The sequence below is a fragment of the Bubalus kerabau genome, chromosome 7 (genome assembly GCF_029407905.1).
Source record: "Bubalus kerabau isolate K-KA32 ecotype Philippines breed swamp buffalo chromosome 7, PCC_UOA_SB_1v2, whole genome shotgun sequence".
Classification (NCBI taxonomy): Eukaryota; Metazoa; Chordata; class Mammalia; order Artiodactyla; family Bovidae; genus Bubalus; species Bubalus kerabau.
Window position 1 is genome coordinate 3,675,492 of NC_073630.1, and position 9,524 is coordinate 3,685,015.

A 9,524-nucleotide genomic window follows, 5' to 3' on the forward strand; every position below is an offset into this window, starting at 1 on the left:
GTACAATCTGTGGACACCCCACAAGGAACAGCCCACCCTCCTTCCTGCCACCTTCCCCATCCCCAGGAGCTCATCAGGGGTTCTGCCAATGCCCCCCACCCCACCCCACAGCCACACAGGTCCTCCTGGGGTCCCCTTATCACACAGGGTTATCATCAGGCCCCCATATCACTCAGCTTCCTCTCCTTGAGGACAGCATATGTTCCTGCCTCTTCAGCCACAAATTTGTTGAGTCTTGTTTGTGCTGGGTATGGGATTTACAGGGGTAAGTAAAGCAGATGTGGTCTGGAGCACAGCTAAGTGACAAGAGAGCAAAAGGAGCAGATTATTAAATGCTATCCCTATTATTAGTAAATACAATGCTGAGATGGATGGTGCATTGATTATATACCAGATGCTGTGTGTGCCCACTACCAAGCAGGTGCTGCCCCCTCCCGATTTACAGAGGAGGACACAGTGACAGTCACGTGGTTAGGGAGCGGTGAGGGCAGGTTCACACCCACCCAGTGGGACCAGGCACTTTGCCGAGCCCCAGCCACCTCTCTCGTGGATGAAACAGGAATGAGATGGCTCTATGGCATGATGATTCAATGGACATGAATTGGAGCAAACTCCAGGAGATAGTGAAGGACAGGAAAGCCTGGAGTGCTGCAATCCAAGGAGTGACAAGAGTCGGACACAACTGAGAGACTGAACTAAAACCTGAGTGTGTGCTAATCTGCTTCAGTCGTGTCTGAATCTGCAACCCCAGGGACTGTAGCCCACTAGCTCCTCTGTCCATGGGATTCTCCAGGCAAGAAGACTGGAGTAGGTTGCCATGCTCTCTTCCAGGGCATCTTCTCAACCCAGGGATCGAACCCACATCTCTCGTTATCTATTGCATTGGCAGGCATGATCTTTACCCCTAGTGCCACCTGGAAAGCCCCAGTGAACGCTGACAACTAGAAATGCAGAAAATAAGGGCCTCTCCTAAGTTAAACTGGAAGAGCAGCAAGCACAGGTTGTAAAGAGGAAAACACACGATGAGCGCCAACAGCACCAACAGAAACAAGGGATGTGTTCACCCACATAAAGAAAATATCTGTGCCATTCAGAAGAGGAGCCCGTCAGCCCTTGGAGGGAACAGTTGGAACCAGAATGAAAACCGAGGCCATGGTCAGCAGTGCCCACCACACGGCCTGGGTGGCGTGGTGTCACTCACCGGGCTTCCTGCATCCCTAGAGCTGCTGGCAGTAACATCTCTGAGTGCCAGGCCGGGCAGCGTCCCCGAGTGAGCTAAGGCATCACTGCTCTCATTCCAGTGCTGCTCCGGGGCCCTCTGTGGGTGGCCACCCTCATCCCCTGCCCTGCCACTCGCTGGGGCCCTGCTGTCCCCCTGGGATCCTTTCAGCCCTTGAGCTTGGGTGTTCCCAGCTCTCTGCCACACCAGACTGGGATGCAACTCAGGACTTGGGCTTGAGATATCAAGGAGAACGTGAATCTGGAAGGACACTGCCCTGGGGCCCATGAGAGAGCAGGAGAGCAAAGCCCCCACGGGGAGGAAGCAGAGCTGGGGAACGTGCCCACAGCCTCCACTGCCTCCTGCACAAGTGCCTTTTCTTTGTCTCTCCTTGACCTGAAACAAACCCCAGCTGCTGCTGCTCGGCAGGTGATTCCTAAAGATGCACCTCCTGCCAGAGCTATTGTCCTGCTGCTCTGGGGCTGCCTGAGTGTGCTCAGGAGTATCAGACAAGTAGGGCTGCCACACCTCATACTGGAGGTGGGAGGCCTGATATTGGGGAAGGGTTGGAGGTGGGGGGAGGGTTTGAGGGTGGGGGAGGGCCTGATGCTGGACTAGGGCCGAGACGCTGGACTGGGGTCTGATGCTGGACTAGGGTCTGATGCTGGAGGAGGACCTGATGCTGGACTAGGGTGCATCATTCGGGTCCCCATCAGGGTTGCCCTCGGACACCCCACCCTGTGACCGATGGCGAGCCTCGACACCTGCACTTTGTTCCCACCCTCGGCCCACTGCCCACGCCTCAGCAGCAGAGGGGCCCTGTCCCCGCAGATGCTGAAGTGATGGAGCCTCTTGTCTCCGGAGCCAAGGGCATGAACACACCATCGGTCATCCTCTAGGAACACCTATGCTTCCGCCTTCTGGCCTTTCCATTGTATCCATCCGTTTCTCTTAACAGAATGTCCATGTGATGACATGGGCTCCCATTACCAGCTCTGGTCTGTTCTCAGTGAGAGTACAGCTTACCCTTAGCACTCTTTATTGGCCCTGGGAAATTTTGCTTCAGTACTTTATTGAAAGAAAGCAATAAATAATACTGTGATAAAAAAATAGTTCAAAAGTAGACTGTACATACTTTGTCACATATTCGGGAAGTTCACAAAAGATTAATAGGAAAATAGAATGATAACAATGAATTGTACAAGTAAATTAAAGGCGGAACCCACATGTAAAGAGACATGCTGTCTCTGTGTACCAAGATACCAGCTGCATAATAAATATCACACTGTGACCTGAACGCATCTCTTGCTGGCTTTTTTAATGTGCCTCTGAAAAAGTAAAAGTTACATTTGCTACTTATACAATCCAGAATGGCTATGTCATCACAATCTAAAAATGTACGCCTAGGTCCATTCTTTAAACATGTTTACAAACAGATGTAAAAAGATGATTTACATAAAAATAAGGCCTTTGTCAGAGCTGCACTACCCTGTCTGTCTGGGAAGTGACACCTTCACTGTCCAGCTCGATGGCTCTGCAGCGGGTGCAGGGCATCATGATTGGTCCCCAAAGAATCTCACCGGAGAGGAGGGATCTGGGTCCACAGAGACTAGGTTACGGGAGAGATTTTCATAGTCTTCTTCTAGTCATCCTTTCAGCCCAAATTTCATTAGCAGCTCACATTTAACACCCAGTACTTTTAAATCACTTCACGCTGTGGACAAAAAGCATTTCTTGCTAGAAAAAGTACAGTTTAGGCCAGTCGTTAACATCCAAAATTGGTTGAAATTAAGTTTGCTTATTTCAGAGTGATTGTTGGAGAGCTTGGTTACATTCTGGAAGGATAATAATGCACACTGTGTCATGATGATTTTACAATCGCAGGAAAACCCCTTCTCTCATGGTTTAACATTTAAAAATTAAACAAGAATAATTACAATAAATGCATCATTTACAAAAGCCCTGTGTTTGTTCATAGGATTTATACAGACAAGCACTGCAGTACATTCATTTGAAAGACTGAAATCAGGTATCAGAACATGAATTGATCTGAAAGGATATTCATAGCCTGAATAGACAAGAAAAAGGAAGTAATTATATAAATGAAGTCATAAGTTTACATAAATATAAGAAACATTAAATTCTAAAATATTTTCTCTATGGTATTCATGAATTTTTCACTAATTAAAAACCCTGTAATATCTTCGGGTCCATGTAACAAGTATTAACAGAGTAAAGATTACATCGAGTTCAAAATGTAGTCTTTGTTGTATACTGGATGCTGTATAAACATCTGGAGAATTAGTGCAGGTAAACTGGAAACAAACACACAGACAAGTCAGTCCTGGGTTGGCAGCTGGTGCCCCAGCCCCTGCCCCTCCTGACACCCCCACCCCCCACCCCATTCGGGGCTTCAGCTGCTTTGAGAATTCAGAGAAACATGGAGGACCAAGCAGATCAAGGAGAGAACTCTGTGGCTGACTTTATTCTGACATATAGCTAAAAGCTGCTGGTAAAAAAAAAAAACAACCTCAAAAGCCCAATCCAGCTTTCTAGCTGACATGTGAACAGGACAGAGCAGACAGCCTCCTGCCCTCAGAGCTGCTCGAGCAGGGCTGGGCCCCAGGACCGGACCCACCAGAGGGCCACCCAGAGCAGCACCTGCATGGGAGGGTGGCCCCTCAGCAGCGGCCGAGCCCCAGATGCCAGTGCACCTCCGTGTGAAACGCTGGCACGGAGAGGCCCAGGGCAGGGCAGCCTCCTGAACCCTGATGCTCTGGGCCCTGTTCCCTCCGAGAATGTGCACACGGGGCGTGGCCGGCAGCACTGCTGCTGTGGGAGGGATACCCATGCATCCCTATGCGAGGGGCCTCGGCCATGCTCTGACCACTCTGGCGGCAGTGAGGCGCCAAGGTCACGTTCTATGCTGTGAGGGCTCTCCCAGGCTAACCTCCGGAGACCCGCTGACCCTCCACTCCCTGGGGCACGGGCTCCGAGCCCCCGCGGGACCAGGCCGGCCTGTACTCACCCCGATGCTCATCAGGAGCAAGTCCTGACTAGCGGAATCCAGCCCCTGCATTTCCATCACGCTGCCTGGTCCCATGAGCGCGGGAGGAAGGGTGCAAATACAGAGTGTGGTTAGTCATGCAACGTCACATGGGGCACGAGGACACACAACACACACCCTCAGCAGCACCCACTCCTACTGAGGGTCTGGGGAAACTTCTAGAAGGTGGATGAGCTGGAGAGAGCGAGCCTGGGGGCTGCCACGTGGGGGTCCCTGCCACGCAGTGGGGGGAGGGCAGTCAGTGGCACATTTGATGACGTAAATGCCATCGTGGGGACAGATACTCCACGTCAACAGCTGCCAGTCTCTCCTTAGACCTACGGATTCACAGAGCTCCAGATTCACAGATTGCACACAGTCTATTGTTATTCCGTTTTACACTTACCTCATTCCCTCAGCTGCCAGCTTTATGAGAAAGAGGTACAAGATGACAAGACCACCATCAAATATGATACCTCGAGATCAGACAAGATCAGGCGCGTTCAGGGTGGTATGGCCATTGAAGGAGGCGGCTGCCACCGGGCGCCCTAAGAGCCGTGCGCTGTGCCTCCCTTTCGCTCAGACCTGCCGGTCGGGCCAGCGGGCCGCACCTCTCCACGGGGGCGCGCGCTGTACTTGAGCCTAACGACCCGCGACCAGACTCCGGCCAGCCAATGCCGCCACGCCCCCGAACACCGCCACCCCGCGGCCAGCAAACGCCTGGCCAGGTTCGGCCGCCCGGAGGGCTTCCGGGACCCCCAGCGGCATGCCGGACGTGCGTGCCTGCAGGGCCTGGGGGGTGAGCTGAGGGGCGCGGAGGTCTCGGCGCCCTCCCACCCCCGGCCTCTCCGGGCCTCCCCCGATCCCGTTCTCTGCTCAGGGCCATGCGGCCCGGAGGTGTCTGGCTTTCGGCCCCGCCGCCTGCCGACCCCCGAGCGGCCTGCGGGCCTCTGAGCCTCCTGCGGGCCTAGGCGCAGCCCAGCCAGGGTCCTGAGCGCCCATCCTGCCCGACACCTGCCCAGTGCCCAAACCCACCGGGAGCCACGGAGGCGCGGTCCACCCAAGCGCCTCAGCCCCTCCCCTTCGCCCTACCAAGGTCCCCCCTCCCTTTCCCCCATGCCGCCGGCCAAGCCAAGCACACGACCTTCCTGAGAGAGCAGACGAGCGACAGGCAGGCTCACGGACAGACACACAGACAGTTGACAGCCCGCCCTCGCAAGCTCGTCAGCCAGAGCCATAGCACCTGTGAGAGGCCGGGGCCAGAGGAATGGAGGGGCTGCCGGGTGTCAGGAGACACAGAGGCAGAAAGAGATGAAAGTTCAGAGACAGACTCCAAGACTGCGAGAGGGAGAGACAGATGCGCGTGCGCGCGCGCACACACACACACACACACACACACACACACACACACACATACACGGAGGCAGAGACAGAGGGAGACACAGAACGAGTGACAGAGAGACAGCAAACAGGAGACAGGGGAGAGAGGATGGCATCAGATCTGAGACAGACACACTGGTACAGTCCGTGACGCACCTCAGAGGAAGGCCACGTGGAAGAAGCAGCTTCCCCAAGGGAGGGGGCGTCAGCTTGGGCCAGGCCCCGACCCGTGGGGACTCCAAGACTTCCTCCAAGCTGAGGTCTCAAAGGTCACCTTAGGCCTGGCTACCTAAGGCGAGACCCAGCCCCCACCCCCAGGCCAGAGGGTGAGTGTGTGAGAGTGTGTGTGAGTGTGTCGGTGGGTGAGGGTGGGGTCGGGTCGACTTGGGGTCGGGTGGATACCCAGAGTGGAGGGGGGAGGGTGTGGAGGCCGGGGGTTGGGAAGCTTTCATGTCCTCTTGCTGTCTCTCTCGCCCTCTTTCTCCGTCTCCCTTACATGTGGTTTCTAGCTTTTGACCTGTCTCTGTGGCAGGGTGTGTGTGTGTGTGTGTGTGTGTGTGTGTGTGTGTGTGTACCTCCAAACCCAAAGCAACTTTCTATGGAGACATAGTGAAGGGTAAATGCACTCTTACTCATCTGATATATCCTAAAACACTGGACATGTCTGGACTCAAACTTTCAGGGCCGCCTTCCTGCCACCTCTGGCAAGCATTGATGGTGCAACTGTAATCCTCTAAAGGACCAAAAGTCCTGTACAAGTCCAGACATCTGCTCTGTACAGTCACTTCCTATAGTACAGAAAAGTATAGAACAGAATGACACATTCTTTTTTAATTGTACAGATGAATCAGCTGCTATCTGCTGCCTAGTCAACATGGTCAACACGAGGGAGTCAAGCAGGAGTTCCAAATCTCTTGAATGTGGTCCTTGGAAATACTTCTGTTCTTAGTTGTTCAGTTGTGCCCAACTTTTATGCTACCCATGGACTGTGGCCCATCAGGCTCCTCTGTCCGTGGCATTTCCCAGTCAAGAATACTGGAGTGGTTTGCCATTTCTTTCTCCAGGGGATCTTCCCGACCCAGGGATCAAACCTGAGTCTCCTGTAGGCAGATGCCTTCCCATCTGAGTCACGATACAGCTAATTGCCTAGTCAAAATACAAAGAAAAGAGCTAGTGTCCTACTAAATGGAAAGATGATTTAAGAAACAGAAGCTTTCCTTTGTTGGTATATTTGAATCTTTATTTAGTTTTATTTTTACAATTAAGGCTACTTGAACAAGGCAATGGAGAAACCCCAGAGTTGAAAAGCAATTGACTTTTTAAAAGAAACATGTGGCAGGTGAAACTTTCTTCATTTTTTAGAGTTGGTTCAATGCAAAATCTTTATTCAACAAATATGACTCTTGTGAACTTTATTTCAAATCTCCACAATGAATCACTAAGGCATCAAGAAGAAAGGAGTAGAGGTGGAGAAAAAAAGAGCAACCTTTCCCCTTGGCTCCATCTCAACCAGCTGCTTAGTTCCTTCATCTCATAGACTACGATCTGGGATTATCTTGTTTGTCTGATTTTTGTTTGGGGACCGTTTCTAGTCACAAGGCTAGAAACAGTGGAGGGGGGAAGCCCTTCTTTCCATTCCACATCAGACCCAATGGACAGTCCAGGCCCTGCCCACTTCATTGAGTCTGTAGCAACAGAATCACCAGTGATGCTGGTTAACAATGCATATTCCTGGAATCCACTCCATTCGCTACTGATTCTTTGAGGTGGTGGTCTGGAACCTATATCTGGAAACTTTATTGATGATTCCAAATCACACCAAAGTCTGAGGACTATGGAAGATCTTCACATTTCTGGAAGAGCCACACACCTACAGAAGGAACCACAAGAGTTACCTGAAATGGTAAAGGTATAAGTATTGGACTGAAAGTTGGAAGGTCTCCACCTTTGCTATGTGAGTAAAATGATCTTTCTTTGAAATGAAAATGGATAATACTAAAAGTTCACATTGTTCTAGAGCATTAAAAAAAAAAAAAAACTAAATTACAGAAATCTGATGTACGAGTTCCTGGAAAGCAAGAACCTATATTTATTGATATGTCTTCATGCCTTAGATCGTGCCTTGAATATAGTGTGCACATCAACAGAAGAAAGAAAAGAACTGAATCAACAAAGATACAAAGAGATCAAAAGTGCTGAGCCAAGTGAAAAGTTGAGGCTTCACAGAACTTTTCTGTCTTTCACACACTGAATAAATATTAAGCACCTACTAAGAGCTAGTAGGCATGTAATATGTTTCTGGAAATAGAATGCTGAGAGAAGAAGACACACAGTTCCTTCTTTCACTGAGACTAATCTAATGATAAATAACAGGCAGATACTTTGAGAACTTCTATAGGGGCCTCTTCCCTCACCAAAAACTGGATGTCAGAGAAGGCTTTTCAGACTAATAATTGAGTTGAGATCCATAGGTTGAACCAACGTAAACCAGGGTTGAGATGCAGGAAGAATTTCAGGCAGGTAAAATAGCATCTTGGAAGGCTACGTGACAAGGGAACCTTAGTACATTCAAGAAATGAAAAATGTCCTATGGGATGGAACCAAAAGAGTGCAGAGGGCAATTCAGTGAAAAGAAATCAGAGAAGAAAGAGGGGACCAAGCAATGAAGGGATTTGGTCATATATTAAATATGATGGGAAAATACAAGAGCAGTTGGAGCAGGGAGGTGATAGAATTGGATCTGCATTTTAAAAGGGTCATCTTGCTCAACATCACTCATGATTGGACAGACTCAACTCCAAACTACAACGAGGTACCACTTCACATTAGTCAGAATGGTCCTCATGGAAAAGTCTGTAGATAACAAACGCTGGAGAGGATGTGGAGAAAAGGGAACTCGCCTCCACCATTAGTAGGAATGTGAGTTGGTAGAGCCACTATGGAAAAGAGTATGGAGGTTCCTGAAGGAACTAAAACTAGAAGTACCATATGATTCAGCAGTCCCACTCCCAGGCATATATCCACCAAAAGTATAACTGAACAAGATACATGCACCGCCTGTGCACATATATCTGTGTGTGCGCTCGGGCATTCGCCTGCGAGGATGGGGGTGGGGCTGGGGGTAGGGCTGGGGCTGGGGCTGGAGCTGGTGCAGCCCTGGGGATTGCCTGAGGCACGCCAAGGGAGTCACAGACGGAGACCTTGGTTTCCTGGAAGCCAAATGCGGAGGGGCTCGCGGGCTGCGCGGAGGCAACCCAGGTCTCCAGCGGGAGTCGGTGCCCCGGCCACCCACCCTCCAGGAGGGGTTGGGGCTGCGGGAGCCCAAGAGTTGGGACGTGGGGCGGGGGCTAAAGGAGAGGGAAGGCAAAGAGCCTACAGCACCTGGTATTCCCAGGCGGTCTCCCACCCAAGTACTAACCAGGCCCGACCCTGCTTAGCTTCCGAGATCAGACGAGATAGGGCGCGTTCAGGGTGCTATGGCCTTAGAGGCTGCTGCCGCCCGGCGCCCTAAGAGCCCTGCGCTGCACCTCCCTTTCGCTCCGACCTGCCGGTCAGCCATTCTGTCTACAAGTAATTTTACTCCCTCCGCTTTCTCTCCCTGCTCACTAAGAGTCTCTCTCCTTCCGTACTTGATGGTGTAATGAACGGATGCCTTAGATCATTTTCCCTCAACATTTTTTTCTCTTTATTTTTACATTGATTTCTATGAATTCATCTTCAAATTTATGGATTATTTCTGCTAGCATCTCAAATGTGCTATTGAACCTATCAATTTTTCATTTCAATTATTTTAGTTTTCAAATCCAGAATTTATGTTAGTTTCCTTTAAAAAAAAATAATTTGTAGCTCTTCATTGAGTCTCTCTGTTTGTTGACTTAG

General features: G+C 50.7%; 1 pseudogene; it reads right to left on the reverse strand.

Annotated features, from left to right (window-relative positions):
• Positions 1–9,014: 9,014 nt before the first annotated feature.
• Positions 9,015–9,133, reverse strand: LOC129658202 (uncharacterized; annotated as a pseudogene).
• Between the last annotated feature and the right edge of the window lie 391 nt (positions 9,134–9,524).